The sequence below is a fragment of the Nicotiana tabacum genome, chromosome 8, assembly GCF_000715075.1.
Source record: "Nicotiana tabacum cultivar K326 chromosome 8, ASM71507v2, whole genome shotgun sequence".
Lineage (NCBI taxonomy): Eukaryota > Viridiplantae > Streptophyta > Magnoliopsida > Solanales > Solanaceae > Nicotiana > Nicotiana tabacum.
The window spans coordinates 30,538,026-30,558,257 of record NC_134087.1 but is presented as its reverse complement, the minus strand read 5'-3'; the positions used below and the strand labels follow the sequence as shown (position 1 = coordinate 30,558,257).

Sequence of the window (20,232 nt, the reverse complement as noted above, 5' to 3'; positions counted from 1 at the left end):
TTATTATTTCCAGTCATCTTTTTGTTTAGTCCTTTTATCATTTTTGTTTAGTGCCGATTCTCGTGACATGACATGCGCACACGGTTTGGGCCTAATCTTAAAAGTTAATCATAAAACCCCGGAAAGGTGATCAGAACGTTTAAAAGAAATAAGGACGGTTTGAGATTATTCGGAGCTCGAGTCATGTGGAACTAGGGAAAGTAAAACACAAAGAAAACCGTTAAAAGCAAGATTCGCCCAATTGGCATGAGGGTCGTTCATGATAATGAGGGTGAGAGTGTCGCCCGACGGTGCTTTAGAAATGACAAATGAAAAAGCAAATGTGTGAATATAATTGTCAAGTCCAGCACCATCAGAAGAGGCTACAAATCTCTGTTTATTGTGTTGTTTGCACTTGACATGTTTTGAAGGCTGGAATGACGAAGGCATTTTGTTCTGCTACCTAAACACTTTATCCTTCGTTACCCCTTTTGAGCCTTTGTTTGTTTTTCTTTCGTACCCCTCGTTCGGAATCAATAGCAACGACTAGAAAATATGATCCTGGAAGGTAAAGAAGAAGAAAAGAAAAAAAATGACAAAAAGAAAGGAGAAATGAGAAATAAAAAGAGAAAAGAAAAATGATAACGAAAACAAACGAAAGTTAGAAGAAAACAGAGGAATTGGGAACTACGTTTGACCTGATTCCTCAAAGAGGATACGTAGGCGCTTCGCGGCTCGGTCATAATGGCCATAATGGTCATAGTGTGCATAGTGTAACATAGTATAACAAAAATAAAAATCCCCAAGCAAGAAACTGGGGCAAGAGTTGCGCTTGTTGTAAGCAAATATGGTTCCGAAGGTTGTAATTTTGAAACCCAAATTTATTTTTTGAGCCTTTAATACCTTTTCTTTCTAGCCTATCCAAAACCCACATTACGGTCCAAAGAAAGTCCTTCTGATCAGTCTTCAAAAGATGCCAAGTCAGACAAATGAGAGTCTTACCGGTGAACATAACATTCTGTTCCACAGCAGAAAGGACTCTAATCCCTAGCAGAAAGAGTCATATCGGCAACACTCCAAATCCCCAGCTGTAAAGTGATACAACTGAGAGAGTCTTATAGGTGAAAATCTTCACGGACACCATAAGACGATGAAAGCTGAGAGAAGAAAAAAAACCAAAATGAGATAGGGTTGATAGTGAAAACCCTTTGGGCACTACAAGCCGAATAAGATTAAGAATCAGATAGGGAATCTCCAAGTGAAAATCTGGAAAGACGATTGACGGCGGAGGATAGGCCACATGTGCATGTCACGACCATTAGAGTCGGTATCGGCGTTTGATAGGTTTTTATTTATAATTTTTTTTGTTAAAGAGTCATCTTTTTCCTTTGTCCTTTATTCGGTTCCCCTTTTGTTTATCTTTCTCCTTTCATAGAAACATTCCCCAGTAGAGTCTGTTTGGTCAGAACCAGTGGGAAATGACTTCAAAATCTACCATCAGCTTTCCTATTAGGCAAAACCGGATCCAATTAGAACATCCAAATGGTCTAAGTCAGTAAGGAACAAGCGCGAGGCCAGTGTCAAAAAGATATCCCCACCAAAAGGGAATTGACCAAAGGATTGACGAGTGTCAAGAGGGATATCCTTGCCAAAATCAAAGGTTATAAACCTCAAGGCCGAGGCCCGTGGACAAAGCAAGGAGAACAATGAGCATGATTTGGGAAATTCATACGAGACTAAAAGGTCGGAAAAATGACAGTTTCCGAACTATGCCACAAAAGAAGAGGGATATCCCCAGCAGAAAGGTAAAGGAAATGGCATTGATGACAGAAATGCATGCCACAAGGGATATTATTAAACTGGGGCAGAAAATTTTCCTTTCATTTAGAAAATTTTTTGAAAGTCAGATACCCAGTTGGGGAAGAATAAAGATAGCACCAGTCTCAAGGGAAGTGGTCTTTGAACCAGTTTTACCCCCAGCATAACAAGTTTTAATAAAGGAAGTTGTTCCCCAGCGGACAGAACAAAAGGATGAAACTTGTGCTCGGAAAAAGCAAAAGGCCAGTATCATTCCCAGCAGCCTTCAGAAGAGTGAAGCACTAGTTTTGAAGGAATCAAAATCTCCCAGCAATGTTATCCTCAACAGCGTTATCCCCGGCGGATAACATTTTATCCCCAGCAATGTTGAGAGAGAAAAGATTTGAAGGAAGTGGCTTTGGAGAAAGGGGAAGAAAGGAGACTCCCCAATAATATTATTCCCCAACAGGTAAGTAAATAATTTCCCAGCAGTGTTATCCCCAGTAGTCTCGGGGAAAGACAACACGAGCTTTTCAAAGGAGATAACCATCCCCCAGCAAGGCCACAAATCGGCCACCATTTTAAAAACTGATAAAATTTTCTTTGCTTGAGAGTTGAAACAGGAACAAAGCAGCGCAAGGGAAAAAGAAAAGAAAAAAAGGAATTACAAAGGTAAGTTTCTCAAACCTTTGATCTTTACATTTTCCTCCTAGGATAAAAGTCCTAGTCTGATGAAATTTTCTCCTGAGATATCAAATCTTAGTCCGATGAATCTTTCTCCAAAGCACGAAAGGAGCTTGATTTATTTTTTAAAAATATTAGAGTTGAAGTCAGGAGCCCTCCTGGAGAATGGAGGCGTTAAAATTTAAGAAATTGTTGAGGTCAGGAGCCCCGCCTGGAGAATAGAGGCTGAATATATTTTGAAAAGTTGAAGAAGTCAGGAGCTCGCCTGGAGAATGGAGGCGTTAAAATTTAAGTTGTTGTTGAAGTCAGAAGCCCGCCTGAAGAGAGGAAAGGCGTTTTATTTTAAAAAGTTGTTGAAATCTCGCCAGCCTAAAGAAAGGAATGGCATTTTATTTTCAAAGTTGTTGTTGAAGTCAGGATCCCGCCTGGAGAATGGAGGCATTAAAAATTAAGAAATTGTTGAGGTCAGGAGCCTGCCTGAAGAGAGGAAAGGCGTTTATTTTTCAAAGTTGTTGAAATCAGGAGCCCGCCTGAAGAGAGGAAAGGCGTTTTATTTTTAAAAGTTGTTGAAATCTCGCCAGCCTAAAGAAAGGAATGACATTTTATTTTCAAAGTTGTTGTTGAAATTAGGCGCCCACCTGTATAACAAGGGAATACATTTCATGTCTTTACCATTAGGCGCCCACCTGTATAACAAGGGAATACATTTCATGTCTTTACCATTAGGCGCCCACCTGTATAACAAGGGAATACATTTCATATCTTTACCATTAGGCGCCCACCAGTATAATAAGGGAATACATTTCATGTCTTTACCATTAGGCGCCCACCTGTATAACAAGGGAATACATTTTTGTTTTTCATTTCATGTCCTAGGTCGCCCACCAGTATAATACGGGTATACATTTCTGTTTTCATTTCATGTCCTAGGTCGCCCACCAGTATAATGCGGGTATACATTTCTGTTTTCATTTCATGTTCTCGGTCGCCCACCAGTATAATACGGGCATACCTTTCAGTTTTTCATTTCATGTCCTAGGCGCCCACCAGTATAATGCGGGAATACATTTCTGTCTTTTCATTTCATGTCCTAGGTCGCCCACCAGTATAATGCGGGTATACATTTCTGTTTTCATTTCATGTCCTAGGTCGCCCACCAGTATAATGCGGGTATACATTTCTGTTTTCATTTCATGTTCTCGGTCGCCCACCAGTATAATGTGGGCATACCTTTCAGTTTTTCATTTCATGTCCTAGGCGCCCACCAGTATAATGCGGGAATACATTTCTGTCTTTTCATTTCATGTCCTCGGTCGCCCACCAGTATAATGCGGGCATACCTTTCAGTTTTTCATTTCATGTCCTAGGCGCCCACCAGTATAATGCGGGAATACATTTCTGTCTTTTCATTTCATGTCCTCGGTCGCCCACCAGTATAATGCGGGCATACCTTTCAGTTTTTCATTTCATGTCCTAGGCGCCCACCAGTATAATGCGGGAATACATTTCTGTCTTTTCATTTCATGTCCTCGGTCGCCCACCAGTATAATGCGGGCATACCTTTCAGTTTTTCATTTCATGTCCTAGGCGCCCACCAGTATAATGCGGGAATACATTTCTGTCTTTTCATTTCATGTCCTCGGTCGCCCACCAGTATAATGCGGGCATACCTTTCAGTTTTTCATTTCATGTCCTAGGCACCCACCAGTATAATGCGGGAATACATTTCTGTCTTTTCATTTCATGTTCTCGGTCGCCCACCAGTATAATGCGGGCATACATTTCATATTTTGCACTCAGGCGCCCACCTGTATAACGAGAGGAATACTTTTCAGTTTTATACTTCAGATTTTGAAATCAGTAACCCCACCGGAAGGCGGAAGGTTACAACAGGAATCCCCAACAGGAAACAATAAAAATCCCCAGCACCAGAAAGCAGAAGGTGGCAACAAGAGGTCCCAGCACAAATTCAAGCGCATGAGTCAAAAGGAAGAAAAGACGCGTATTGAAATAAGCGGTCTATGAACATTAAATTATGCCCAGCATAACAAATCTGATGAAGAGAGTCGTATCCCCAGAGGAACCGCCGAAAAGCTTAATGAAGAAAGCCATGTCCCCAACGGACCGAACAAAATGATGAAAACTGGTATTCAGAAAAGCAAAAGGCCAGTGTCATCCCCAAAGTCTCGGAAGAAACACAAGCCGACAAGAAAGCAAGGCAACAAGAACAAGTTGAAGATAGATGAGATCTTATGATCCGTAGTCTAGCCTAGCTTCTTGTTTTCTTTTAAGCACGGTGTAACAAGGAGATCGGTAAGCAGTGGTAATAGCATGCAACAGCAGTAACATTGCAGTCCCATGGTAGTCCTAGCTACCAAAACTTCCCAAACTACATTAACTTGATTCCCCTTTAGCCAGGGATATGTAGGAAACCTTTGAAGCAAAGGTTCGGTTAAATCTTTTTCAAAAAATACTTCACACGGAGTACTCGGATGGGCAAAAATCGCTCACTTTATCTTTGCACGAAAACCCTTCATGACTTCGGGGCAAAGAGGGGCAGCTGTAAGCACGTGATTTTTGCCCTATGAGAGAATTACTCCCAAAAAAATCCAAAATAAAATAATTTTCCTTTGTGTGCAATTTTAGAATTTTTATGGCATTTTTGATAATTATTTGTATTTTTGTTTGTGCGTGTTTATTGGTTAAATTAATAAAAAATTACAAATATATGTCGCATTTGCATTTAGTATTTATTTAAGTTTGTTTTACAAAATCATAAAAATAATGTACGTTGCATTTTTAGCATTTAACGTCTAAATTGTGTGATTTTTATAGTTAATTGCTATTTAAATGTGCGATAATTGTTATTTGGACAGATTTTTGAAGTTATAACAGATTTTGAATCAGGGCAGTAACAGTAGTTTTAGGGGTAATACGGGAATTAACCAATTGCAGATTATTTAATTATGGTGGGGGACAAGACGTAATGATAAAAGCAAAAAGGAAAAGGTGGATAATGATGTCTTCTTTTCAAAAAGAGGGAACAAGGGGGCCCATTTTGACTACTTTTCAAAAAGAGGGAACATGGGGGCCCACTTTGACTACTTTTCAAAAAAAGGGAACACGGGGGGCCCACGTTGACTACTTTTACTAAAGTAAAAGTGTGGGTAATAATAAAAGTTAAAGGGGAAAGAGGTAAAAGGGGGTCTTGCTTTGTATATAAGGAGGGATGACGGGATTGAATTGAAGAGGGGATTGAATTAGGAGGATTATCTTCTAGAGAGATTATTATTGGGAGAATATTTTTTAGAGTAATACATTCTGGAAAATTTCAAGAGTGTTAGAGAGTAAAAGAGAAAGACAATTTGAACTTTCACTTGAATAATTTCCGTTTTGCCTTTTCTCGAGTGTTATTCAAAATCAGTAAACTACTGCATCTTGTATCCGTCTCTCTTCTGCTTTGACTGCGATTGCACTTTGGCATTGCTGATTTTTCAATCCGTTGTTGGGTTATTCTACTGGTTTTTACTGGTTGTGGTGTTGCTGAACCTGCTCTTGCTGTGTTATTATTGTTGCTGACTTCTCCTTCTTTTGTTCTTGTACTGCCATTTCCAGGTACACATTTGTACACTCTCGGCTTGAAGCGAAATGAAATATTAATCAGGCTTTGTTCCTATTGAATTCCTCCTGTTTAGATTTGTGCTTGAATATAATTTTCCTTTCTTTGTATAAAAATGTAGTTGACTGATTAATGAGTAATGAGGTTGCATATGTATAACTTCATCTAATAATGTTAGTTTAAATTAATCAAATACTAGTTAATTTGTTTTGATATTATGGTATGTCAATCTCATGTTCTAGTATTATTGAATAATAGAATATAGAATGAAAGTAGTTTTTCTTTGTACAAACTCGATCGCAATTTTCCATTCGCATTAGCCGTAAACTAATAACTAATAAGTTACGTTTTTCAGCATGTAATTAATTAAGAGATTTTCTTTTATTTTAGAGACGAACTTAATAGAAAAAAAATGTAGTCACTGTAGATTTATCCTTTTAAATAAAAATGAGACGAGCCTTGCCAAATAAAACGCACAGATTGCGGGGCCCTCACAAAATGTACGTGTTAATTACTTAGAACTCGGGATAGGCCGCTTAGAGAACTCCACGGCCTTACCCAAAATAATAATACGCTAATCGCTTTAGGCGCGCATTTTAATAAATCTTACCTTCTTAAACTCGGGTGCACATTTATGTGACCCAAATCCAAATCTCAACGGAGTCGAAATGTGGCTCTAATAATGGGTACATTGATTGTGACGTGGTCCGAGATGCATGTCCACGACGTTGCAAATTCCTTTTAAAAAGAAGAATGAGATGAGCCTCGCCGAATAAAAAATACAAAATTGTGGGGCCCTCAGTAAATATTTGCTTTAAAATTGCTTAGACTTCGGGATGGGCCGTTTAGCAAAATTCCACGGCCCTACCCAAAGTAGATGATACGCTAGTCGCTTTAGGCGCGCCATTAATAATTTGATTTTCTTAAACTCGGGTGCACATTTATGTGACCCAAATCCAAATCTCAACGGAGTCAAAGTGTGTCGACGACCACGGGTACATTGATTGTGACGCGGTTTGAGATACATTTTCACAACGTTGTAATTCTCTGTAAAAATAATAATAATAATTAAGAAAGCGGTAAAAGGTTAAAATTTGCACATAAGTTCATACTTGTATAAAAATCAGATAATCAAGCCGAATATGACAGTTGAGCGACCGTGCTAGAACCACGGAACTCGGAAATGCCTAACACCTTCTCCCGGGTTAACAGAATTCCTTATCCAGATTTCTGGTGCGCAGACTGTAATATGGAGTCATTCTTTTCCTCGATTCGGGATTAAAATTGGTGACTTGGGACACCCTAAAATCTCCCAAGTGGCGACTCTGAAATAAATAAACAAATCCCGTTTCGATTGTCCTTTAATTGGAAAAAACTCCTTATACCCTCGCGGGGGCGGAAAAAGGAGGTGTGACAGTGATTTGACTTATGATGTGGAGCCAACAGCTATTTTGGAGCGTCAGGTTCGAAAGTTGAGGTCAAAGGATATAGCTTTAGTAAAAGTGCAGTGGAGAGGTCGGCTCGTGGAGGAGGCTACCTGGGAGACCGAGCGGGAGATGCGGAGCAGATATCCTCACCTATTTGAGGCTTCAGGTATGTCTCTTGACTCGTTTGAGGACGAATGTTTGTTTAAGTTGGGGAGGATGTGACGACACCGCCAGTCGTTTCATGAGTTACCGCTCCGTTTTTCCCCATTTCTACTTCTTTATTCTTTGTTTATCCGTGTTATGTGGTATCGGGTTGGTCGGATCAAATCCGGAATGGTTTTGGTAAGGTTTGAGACACTTAGTCTCTAAAAGTAGCTTTAGAGTTAGAAAAGTCAACCGAGAGTTGACTTATTGGTAAACGACCTCGGAATGCATATTTTATGGCTCGGATAGCTTCGTTAGGTGATTTGGGACTTAGGAGTGTGACCGAAATATTTTTGTGATGTCCGGTGTAGAATTAGGCTTGAATTGGCAAAAGTTAGTTTTTAGCGATTTCTAGTCGGCAGTGGAAAATAGGCTATCGGGGTCTTAATGGAATTTTGACAGTTGGAACAGGTTCATAATGTCATTTTGGATATGTCTGCAAAATTTCAGGCCAATCGGAGTTGTTTTGGATAGTTTCGGCGTCGTTGGTGGAATTTAGGAATTTCAAAGTTCATAGGCTTGAATTTGATGTGATTTTGGTGTTTTGATGTTATTTTTGGTATTTCGAAGACTCGACTAAGTTCGAATGATGTTATGGGACGTGTTGGTATATTTGTTGAGATTTTCGAGGGCCTCGGGTGGATCTCGAAAGGTTAACGGATCAATTAGACAAGAAGAAAAACTGCTGCATTTTTTCACAGCAACATGAACAGTAACTCGGGTGAATAGTAAACCGTATGAGCATTATTTTAATAAACCCTCCGCGACCATTAAATCCTTTTACACCATTTTTTGAACGGGGAAAGAGCTTTGAGGCGATTTTGAAGAGAGGAAATCATTGTTCTTTATTGAGGTAAGGATTTTGGACCCTAAAACTTGATTATTTGTGATTAAGGAACAAAATATCAGTGTTTAATTCATAAAAATCAGTAGAAAAAGGTGGAGTTAGTGCTTGAGATTATGAGACTTTCTAGGAATGATTGAGGTGTCAAATCCACGGAGATCTGATTCATTCTCCACCAACGGAATTGCACACAATGTCAACACCATGGCCATTTGTGGCATGGGGCATGGATGTCATTGGGCCTATTGAGCCGGCAGCTTCGAACGGTCACAGGTTCATTCTGGTAACCATCGATTATTTCACTAAGTGGGTTGAAGCCAAAACTTTCAAGTCAGTAACCAAGAAGGCAGTGGTGGATTTTGTCCATTCCCATATCATCTGTAGATTTGGGATCCCGAAAGTGATAATCACGAACAATGGTGCTAATCTTAACAGCAACTTGATGAGAGAAGTATGTGAATAGTTTAAGATTACACACCGTAATTCCACCCCGTATCGGCCCAAGGCGAATGGAGCGGTTGAGGCAGCCAACAAAAACATAAAGAAGATATTGAGGAAAATGGTTGAAGGATCCAGACAATGGCATGAAAAGCTACCATTTGCATTGTTGGGATACCGCACTACTGTCCGTACTTCAATAGGTGCGACTCCTTATTTGTTGGTATATGGAACTGAAGTAGTAATACCAGCAGAAGTTGAAATTCCATCCCTTCGAATTGTCGTTGAGGCCGGGATTGATGATGATGAATGGGTCAAAGCCCGACTAGAGCAGTTGAGCTTAATTGATGAAAAAAGATTGGCAGAAGTATGCCATGGCCAATTATATCAGAAGAGAATGGCAAGAGCATACAATAAGAAGGTGCGCCCCATGAAATTTGAAGTGGGGCAGCAGGTATTGAAACGGATCCTCCCATATCAGATTGAGGCAAAAGGCAAGTTCGCCCCGAATTGGCAAGGGTCGTATGTCGTGACCAAAGTATTATCCAACGACGCTTTATGTCTGACAGATGTCGAAGGAAGATGCATCGACATGGCTATCAATTCTGATGCAGTCAAGAGATATTACGTGTAATTCTCTTTTGTTGTTTATTTGTCTGTCTGTACTTGGTGTTTATCGGATAATGAAATGACAGAGGCAATTCTTTCTTCTATCCAAACACTGTTACCCTTGCTTTACCCCTTTGAGCCTTACTTATTCTTTCATACCCCTCTCTTGAAAGCATTAACAAAAATGAAAAATAATGAAAAAAGAGAGAAAAGAAGGAAAATAATAACAAAAAAAAGGAAGTTCGCAAAAGAAAAATAATGGAACCGAATGAACTACGTTCGGCCTGATTCCTCAAAGAGGATACGTAGGTGCCTCACGGCTCGGTCGTAATGTAACAAAAGTCAAAAATTCCTCGAGAAAAACTGGGGCAGAAGTTATGTTTAAAATTTTGAAAAAAAAAGAGAAGGTTTTGATTCCAAGAGTTGTAATGTTTCACCCATCAAAGTTATTTTGAATTTTTATATCCATTCTTTTAAGTCCCACATAAAACCCATACTGATATCCCAAAAAAGACCTCCGGATCAGTATCCGAGAGGTGCCAAGACAGTCAAGTGAAAGTCGAGGATAACACGTTGGTCCCCGACCGAATAAGAATCATGAGCTGAAAGAATTGATAGCCATAAGAATTCCCAGTAGAGAGAATCTTACCGGCAATACTCCAATCCCCGGCTGAGAGAAGCAAAATGAGAGAGTCTTATCGGTGAAAACCTTCACAGGCACCATAAGGCGACGAGAGCTGTGAGAACTGAGAGAGTCTTATCAGTGAAAACCCCTCGAAGGGCACTATGAGGCGACAAGATAGATTGGCGGAAGGAATCCGCATTTTGCGAAGAATTGGGACACCTATTTATCCCTAGCAAGTGAGGACATCAGAAAGATTGATCGACACAAATAGACTGGGTTGATTAATCCGGAATGCACGACATGATCGTTGGAATCGGTTATACCACCCAGATAAGTTCATTTCTTTTCTTTTCTCCAGCATTTGTTCAGAACGATTTTCTCTTTTTCTATCCTTTCATTTCTTTGTTTAAAAGACTTTCTCCAAAAATTTATTTTTTAGAAAGGTCTTTCAAAGCTTACTACCAACTGCCAAAATGGTACAATGCAAAATGAGAAGAGGACAGGCCAGAGACAAGGCAATAAGACAAAAGACGTTGATTGCAAGGCCGAATAATATTGGTCTAAAATGGCAAGGAAAGCACAGAAAGAACCGGAAAAACAACAAGTTGAAGAAATTGTGGGCTAAGTTCCAAGAGAATTCCCAGCAGAACTCCGACCGATTATCGACCAAAGTTTCGAGGTAGTCGGACAACGCAGAGCGGGAAGGGAGGAAAGGAAAATGCATTTTCAGCAAAATAACCCCCAGCAAGTTTCGAGAAACAGAACGGAGAAGTGATAAATGGAAAAACCATCCCCAGCAGAATGTTATCCCCAGCGAATAACATCATCCCTACAAGTTTTAGGAATGCCAAACAGGAATAAGGGAGGAACCATCCCCAGCAGGAGTGGCACGACCACTCACCATGTTTTAAAACTAACAAATTTTCTTTGATTTGAAGCAGGAAAAGGAAGTCTTATTAATGGCGAAAAACATGCCACAAGGAAAAGCACCAGAACTGAGGCAGAAAATTTTCTGCCACCGTTGAAAATTTTCTCGGAGACACGAGGAAACAAATTCAAGTTATTACTTACCATTAGGCGTCCACCTGTATAACAAGAGAACACATTTCAGTTTTTCATTTCCTGTCCTAGGCGCCCACCAGTATAATGCGGGAATACATTTCTGTTTTTTCATTTCATGTCCTCGGTCGCCCACCAGTATAATACGGGCATACATTTCTATCTTTGCATTTCATGTCCTCGGTCGCCCACCAGTATAATGCGGGCATACCTTTCAGTTTTTCATTTCCTGTTCTAGGCGCCCACCAGTATAATGTGGGAATACATTTCTGTCTTTTCATTTCATGTCCTTGGTTGCCCACCAGTATAATGCGGACATACCTTTCAGTTTTTCATTTCCTGTTCTAGGCGCCCACCAGTATAATGCGGGAATACATTTCTGTCTTTTCATTTTATGTCCTCGGTCGCCCACCAGTATAATGCGGGCATACCTTTCAGTTTTTCATTTCCTGTTCTAGGCGCCCACCAGTATAATGCGGGAATACATTTCTGTCTTTTCATTTCATGTCCTCGGTCGCCCACCAGTATAATGCGGGCATACCTTTCAGTTTTTCATTTCATCAGTCGCCCACCAGTATAATGCGGGCATACATTTCAGTTTTTCATTTCCATGTCCTAGGCGCCCACCAGTATAATGCGGGAATACATTTCTATCTTTTTCATTTCATGTCCTCGGTCGCCCACCAGTATAATGCGGGCATACCTTTCAGTTTTTCATTTCATGTCCTAGGCGCCCACCAGTATAATGCGGGCATACATTTCATATTTTTGCGTCCAGGCGCCCACCTATATAACGAGAGGAATACTTTTCAGTCTTATACTGCAGATCTTGAAATCAGTAACCCACCGGAATGCAGAAGGTTACAACAGGAATCCCCAGCAGAAAATAATAAAAAATCCCCAGCACCGGAAAACAGAAGGTTGCAACAAGAGGTCCCAACACAAATTCAAGCGCATGAGTCAAAAGGAAGAAAGACGCGTCTTGAAAGAAACGGCCTATGAACATCAAATTATGCCCAGCATAACAAATCTGATGAAGAAAGCCGTATCCCCAGAGGAACCACCGAAAAGCTTAATGAAGGAGGTCATATCCCCAACGGACCGAACAAAATGATGAAAACTGGTATTCAGAAAAGCAAAAGGCCAGTTTCATCCCCAAGTTCTCGGAAGAAAGGCACCAGAAGAAGCACAAGCCGACAAGAAAGCAGGGCAACAAGAACGAGTTAAAGATAGATGAGATTTTATGATCCGTAGTCTAGCCTAGCCTCTTGTTTTCTTTTAATCACGGTGTAACAAGGAGATCGATAAGCAGTGGTAATAGCGTGCAACAGCAGTAACATTGCAGTCCCATGGTAGTCTCAGCTACCAAAACTTCCCGAACTACATTAACATAATTCCCCTTTAGCCGGGGATATGTAGGAAACCTTTGAAGCAAAGGTTCGGTTAAACCTTTTTCAAAAAAATGCTTCACACGGAGTACTCGGATGGGCAAAAATCGCTCGTTTTATCTTTGCACGAAAACCCTTCGTGTCTTCAGGCAAAGAGGGGCAGCTGTAAGCACGTGATTTTTGCCCTATGAAAGAATTACTCCCAAAAATTCAAAATAAAATAATTTTCCTTGTGTGCAATTTTTGTGTTCTTCGTGGCATTTCTGTGTAATTATTTGCATTTTTGTCTTTGCATGTTTATTTGTTAGGTTAATAAAAAATATAAAAAATATGTCGCATTTGCGTTTAGTATTTAATTAAGTTTGTTTACAAAGTGAAAAAATCATAAAAATAATGTACTCTGCATTTTTAGCACTTAATGTCCAAATTGGGTGATTTTCTCGTTAGTCGCTATTTAATTGTGTGTTAACTGTTATTAAGAGTTAATTAGTATTTCCAGATAATTTTGGGTTTTATAATTTAATCTTAGCATTCTAGCTTTATTATTATTTAGGAAATTGAATAAATAGAAAAAGATAAAAATAGAAGAGATCGGATTGGGCCTTTTCTTCAATTGTAAGTCACAGGCCCAAGAGACCCAATCTTCCCAAACGACCCAGTCCATTTCGAACTGGGTCAACCCAGTCCATAACCCAAAAAAGACCCAAACCCCATTTTCATTTTTTTTCTTTCATTTTTCACAAAAAAAAACAAAAAAAACAAAACAAAAACAAAAATCAAAAGAAAAACCTAAGACTACCCGTAACCCCCCCCCCCCTCTCTCTTCTTCTTCCTCTCTTTCTCTCCTTCTTCTCCAAATATTCTCCCATGGAAGCCCCTCCCCCTCACACCCCTTCTCCCTCACGTCACACACAGCACATATACACACACATACGCGACGCATACACACACAACTCGTTGATCTCCCTCTCTTGACCGCCATGGTTGCGTCTTCAAGATCTTGCCATTGCGTCCGTTGCTTTGCTTCTTCTTCCTCGTCACATGCTGCCCGCCATGGCTGCATCTACAGCTCTTTAAAATGATCAAAAGATCCCATCTCTGCTGTTCGCCATGGCTGCGCCTCCAAGCTCTTCAAACGAGCACGAGATCCCGTCGTATTGTTGCCCGTTGTTTCTTCTTCTCCACTGTCGCTGCTTTCGTTGCTGCCATGGCTGCGTCCGTGTTGCAGCTGCTCGTTGCTTCTGTTTCTTCCAGCTTCGTCATCGTCCATGGCTGCAGCTGCTCGTCGCGGCTGCTGCTGCGTTTTGTCGCTATTGCTGCTGCCCGTTGCTTCGCTTCTTCCAGCTTTGGTGCTGCTGCCCGCTGCTTCTTCTTCTTCACCACCTTGCTGCCGTGCCGCTAATGTTTCAGCAGTATGGCTGCTACTGCTTCAGTTCCCATCGTCGCCAAACGCCCCTCCGTCGAGCTTCGTCTATTGTTTAAGTTTCCGGGCAGATTCGAGTCATTTTGATGCAATAATTGTTTCCGGACAGATATGTTTTTGGTCGAGTTCGTCGTCGCTTCGATCCGGTTAGTAGATTTGAGTTTCATGTTGCCCGTATTTTTGTTTTGATATTCTCGGATCTAAAATCGTTAAATGTTCGATTCTTGTTTTGTTCATGTTTATCGTTGAATTAATTTTCTAGTTTGTTCATATGTTTTGTTGATTTAATTTTCAGATTCAAATGGAACTTTGATTAATTAGTTTTTCAGTTTATTTCATGTGCTTTTATTTATTTTTGTAAAAGAAATTGTTAGTTTAATTTTAATGTTGTTAGATTCAAGAAGAAAATTGTTAGTTTAATTCTAATGTTGTTAAATTCAAGTTGAAATTGTTAGTATGTAAAAGAATTTGTTAGCTTAATTTTCTTTTAATTGGTAAAAGAAATTGTTAGTTTAATTTTAATGTTGTTGGATTCAAAAGAAAATCGTTAGTTTAATTTTAATGTTGTTAGATTCAAGAAGAAAATTGTTAGTTTAATTTTAATGTTGTTAAATTCAAGTTGAAATTGTTAGTATGTAAAAGAATTTGTTAGCTTAATTTTCTTTTAATTGGTAAAAGAAATTGTTAGTTTAATTTTAATGTTGTTGGATTCAAAAGAAAATCGTTAGTTTAATTTTAATGTTGTTAGATTCAAAAAGAAAATTGTTAGTTTAAGTCTAATGTTGTTAAATTCAAGTTGAAATTGTTAGTATGTAAAAGAATTTCTTAGCTTAATTTTAGTTTAATTTGTAAAAGAAATTGTTAGTTTAATTTTAATGTTGTTAGATTCAAATTGAAATTGTTAGTATGTAAAAGAAATTGTTAGCTTAATTTTAGTTTAATTTATAAAAGAAATTGTTAGTTTGATTTTAATGTTGTTAGATTCGAATTGAAATTTAATTAATTGTTTTTCAGTTTATTTCATGTGTTTTATTTGTTTTTGTAAAAGAAATCGTTAGTTTAATTTTTATGTTGTTATAATCAATTGAAATTTAATTACTTATTTTGGTTTGTTTCATATTAATTTCATTTATTTTTGTAAAAGAAATTGTTAGTTCAATTTTAGTTTAGTTTGTAAAAGAAATTGTTAGTTTAATTTTAATATGGTTAGATTCAAGTTGAAATTCAATCGATTATTTCTTCTTCGGTTTATTTTTATTCGTTTAAAAGAATTAAGTTGGAATATAGAAATATGTTAGTTTAATCGCTTGAATCATCCGTCTTTGTTTGAGTAGCTTAGATTAAATTCGTGCTCATCTTTTGGTTGAAGTTCGTTCTTAATCCGGTGATTTAATGTGAAATATATGTGTTGTTAAAAATGTCGTTCAGTCAAAATAATTCCGATTGTTGATTTGTTGTTCATAGTTTAAGTTTGAATTTGTTGATTGAACTGGATTAAGGATTGGTTATAGCTGGTAATTTAATTTTAAGTTCTTAGATAATTTTGAAGTTGAACAGATTTTTGAATCGGGGCGTAACAGTAGTTTTAGGGGTAAAACGGGAATTAACCAAGTACAAATTAATTAATTATGGTGGGGACCAGACATAATAATAAAAACAAAAAGGAAAATGTGGGTAATAATGTCTTCTTTTCAAAAAGAGGGAACACGGGGGTCCACTTTGACTACTTTTCAAAAAGAGGGAACACGGGGGGTCCACGTTGACTACTTTTACTAAAGTAAAAGAGTGGGTAATAATAAAAGTTAAAGGGTGCACCTAGTGGAAGAATATTGGGTCTTGCTTTGGGTATATAAGAGACTCATTTGACACTTAAAAGGGGAGAATTTTTTGGGAGAGATAAAAAATTTCAGAACTAAAGAGGAGATAAGAACATACTTTTAATCTTGAAGAAGAGGATTTCTAAAATATCTGAATACTATTTTCCGTATATTCCTGAGTGTGATTTCTGCCTACTGTTTGCTTCCGGGATTTTCAATTGGTTTCTTGAGTTAACTGTTGGTCCTTTGTTATTGCTTTATTGGGTGGTTGCTGGAATTTCTGTTCGGTTTTCAAGTCTACTACTGGGTTTTCTGACTGTTGATTGTTTGTTGTTGCCGCGCTGTTGCTATTGCTGCTGATCCTATTCTTCCTTTCTTTGTATTCAAATACCAGGTACATTACTCTGAATCATTTCAACATATGTATTGAAGATGAAATGAAATGGCCGGAAGATTTAAGTTTTTTTTAATTATAGAATATTCGCATTTTAGTTAAATATTCATTATGTGTCTCATGTTATGTAAATGGTAGAAGTATTTATTATGTGAAGTATTAAACTGCGGGACTAGTGGATGGGTGTCAGTATGAACACCATAAGTATTAGTTTCGGCTTTGTTAATTTTTTAGCTTAAAATCGCATTCAAATCGTTAGTAAATATTCAATATGGGAAACCGACTTAATTTGAGGGAAGGTTAGTAAACTCTAGATTTGAATTTGCAAATTTTGAAATAGAAGCAATTTGAGTTTTTTTCTATCTTTAAATTTTGTTAATAACAAAGGCCCGCAAATATTAGGCAAACATAATAGGCCAATAATTTTGTAGAATCTGCAGGCTTACAAAATATTTTTGTTTTTTTTATTATTATTATTTTATTTTTTTCGTCATTTATTCAGTTTTCTTTTTTTTTTAAAAAACTTGAAAAAGAAATTTGTAAAAAAAAAATAATAATAAAAAAAAACAAAAATATTTTGTAAGCCGCGTCAGGTGAATACCGTTTGGGTTTTTAGTCAAAAATAAGCCGAGCCAGCTTCGGCCGCGTCTTAAACCGTTCTTGCCGAAATAGCCTTAGAGTATCTTTTAGTTGTCGAAAGGCTATTTTCGTAAAAGAACGAACAAGTTTGTAAAGTGTCACAAAATAATCCTCCTCAGCCTCAAAATTCATGTGAAATTTGGAAGGGGCCACATTTGCAAAAAATAAACCCAGTTTGTTTTAATATGAAAATTGAAAAAAAATGTTTATTATTGTTTATCTTTTATTGGTCCGAACTACGCAAGGTCTGATTCATGCAGGGTCATGATACGTAGGCAATCTCCATAAGATTCGACCACAACAAAAAATGAAAAAAAAATGAAAAAAAAATGAAAAAAAAAATGAAATGAAAAAAAAATGAAAAAAAAGAAAGAAAAAAAAAGAGAAAAGAAGGAAAAAAAAGATGTTGTTAATAATGAGGACCGACTGAGTCCATTCTAACCTGTTTTGTTTTGAATCGCAAAGAAAGTTAAGGTGGTTGGTTTGTGGTAAGCCGGACAATGACACTCAGAATATCGCGCGGAATCCTTTACCTGCACATCATGATACACACTGTGCGGGGATCAGGCCTGATGACAGAAGCACTCGAATCCTATTGGGGAATTGTTGACTAAGGTTGATGATATTGAAGTTGACAATGGTCTGGACAATACTGATGCGAAGCTCAGTGGCTAAGATGCCAATTTTGATAAAGTGGGAGGACGCTCCGTTCCTTGGTTAGCAAGAGAGAAGCTTTTGGTGGCTTATTTTGTTGTCATTTCTGTTGTCCAAATTATTAGGGTTGTAATTCGGATATTGTCTTGTGTCAAACTTTCTTATCTTTCCATTTTGTCATAGCGGTTTGTTTAAGTTTTGTCCAGGTTGTTTTAGGATTTTATTCTGGTTTGTTTTTGTTTGTTTTGTTGTTCAAACCATTTCACCGGTAGTCTAATGCAAAATCCGGTCTTTTATTATTTCCAGTCATCTTTTTGTTTAGTCCTTTTATCATTTTTGTTCAGCGCCGATTCTCGTGACATGACATGCGCACACGGTTTGGGCCTAATCTTAAAAGTTAATCATAAAACCCCGGAAAGGTGATCAGAACGTTTAAAAGAAATAAGGACGGTTTGAGATTATTCGGAGCTCGAGTCATGTGGAACTAGGGCAAGTAAAACACAAAGAAAACCGTTAAAAGCAAGATTCGCCAAATTGGCATGAGGGTTGTTCATGATAATGAGGGTGAGAGTGTCGCCCGACGTTGCTTTAGAAATGACAAATGAAAAAGCAAATGTGTGAATATAATTGTCAAGTCCAGCACCATCAGAAGAGGCTACAAATCTCTGTTTAATTGTGTTGTTTGCACTTGACATGTTTTGAAGGCTGGAATGACGAAGGCATTTTGTTCTGCTACCTAAACACTTTATCCTTCGTTACCCCTTTTGAGCCTTTGTTTGTTTTTCTTTCGTACCCCTCGTTCGGAATCAATAGCAACGACTAGAAAATATGATCCTGGAAGGTAAAGAAGAAGAAAAGAAAAAAAAACGACAAAAAGAAAGGAGAAATGAGAAAAAAAAAGAGAAAAGAAAAATGATAACGAAAACAAACGAAAGTTAGAAGAAAACAGAGGAATTAGGAACTACGTTTGACCTGATTCCTCAAAGAGGATACGTAGGCGCTTCACGGCTCGGTCATAATGGCCATAATGGTCATAGTGTGCATAGTGTAACATAGTATAACAAAAATAAAAATCCCCAAGCAAGAAATTGGGGCAAGAGTTGCGCTTGTTGTAAGCAAATATGGTTCCGAAGGTTGTAATTTTGAACCCCAAATTTATTTCTTGAGCCTTTAATACCCTTTCTTTCTAGCCTATCCAAAACCCACATTACGGTCCAAAGAAAGACCTTCTGATCAGTCTTCAAAAGATGCCAAGTCAGACAAATGAGAGTCTTACCGGTGAACATAACATTCTGTTCCACAGCAGAAAGGACTCTAATCCCTAGCAGAAAGAGTCATATCGGCAACACTCCAAATCCCCAGCTGTAAAGTGATACAACTGAGAGAGTCTTATCGGTGAAAATCTTCACGGACACCATAAGACGATGAAAGCTGAGAGAAGAAAAAAAACAAAATGAGATAGGGTTGATAGTGAAAACCCTTTGGGCACTACAAGCCGAATAAGATTAAGAATCAGATGGGGAATCTCCAAGTGAAGATCTGGAAAGACGATTGATGGCGGAGGATAGGCCACATGTGCATGTCACGACCATTATAGTCGGTATCGACGTTTGATAGGTTTTTATTTATAATTTCTTTTGTTAAAGAGTCATCTTTTTCCTTTGTCCTTTATTCGGTTCCCCTTTTGTTTATCTTTCTCCTTTCATAGAAACATTCCTCAGTAGAGTCTGTTTGGTCAGAACCAGTGGGAAATGACTTCAAAATCTACCATCAGCTTTCCTATTAGGCAAAACCGGATCCAATTAGAACATCCAAATGGTCTAAGTCAGTAAGGAACAAGCGCGAGGCCAGTGTCAAAAAGATATCCCCACCAAAAGGGAATTGACCAAAGGATTGACGAGTGTCAAGAGGGATATCCTTGCCAAAATCAAAGGTTATAAACCTCAAGGCCGAGCCCCGTGGACAAAGCAAGGAGAACAATGAGCATGATTTGGGAAATTCATACGAGACTAAAAGGTCGGAAAAATGACAGTTTCCGAACTATGCCACAAAAGAAGAGGGATATCCCCAGCAGAAAGGTAAAGGAAATGGCATTGATGACAGAAATGCATGCCACAAGGGATATTATTAAACTGGGGCAGAAATTTTCCTTTCATTTAGAAAATTTTCTGAAAGTCAGATACCCAGTTGGGGAAGAATAAAGATAGCACCAGTCTCAAGGGAAGTGGTCTTTGAACCAGTTTTACCCCCAGCATAACAAGTTTTAATAAAGGAAGTTGTTCCCCAGCGGACAGAACAAAAGGATGAAACTTGTGCTCGGAAAAAGCTAAAGGCCAGTATCATTCCTAGCAGCCTTCAGAAGAATGAAGCATTAGTTTTGAAGGAATCAAAATCTCCCAGCAATGTTATCCTCAACAGCGTTATCCCCGGCGGATAACATTTTATCCCCAGCAATGTTGAGAGAGAAAAGATTTGAAGGAAGTGGCTTTGGAGAAAAGGGGAAGAAAGGAGACTCCCCAATAATATTATTCCCTAACAGGTAAGTAAATAATTTCCCAGCAGTGTTATCCCCAGCAGTCTCGGGGAAAGACAACACGAGCTTTTCAAAGGAGATAACCATCCCCCAGCAAGG

At 38.4% G+C, this 20,232-nt stretch overlaps 1 long non-coding RNA gene across 1 annotated transcript; it reads left to right on the top strand.

Moving 5' to 3' along the window:
- Positions 1-13,500: 13,500 nt before the first annotated feature.
- Positions 13,501-17,899, top strand: LOC107765453 (uncharacterized). The gene is made up of 2 exons (XR_012693913.1): positions 13,501-14,242; positions 16,308-17,899. It is a non-coding gene; the product is annotated as an uncharacterized LOC107765453 (long non-coding RNA).
- The last annotated feature ends 2,333 nt before the right edge of the window (positions 17,900-20,232 follow it).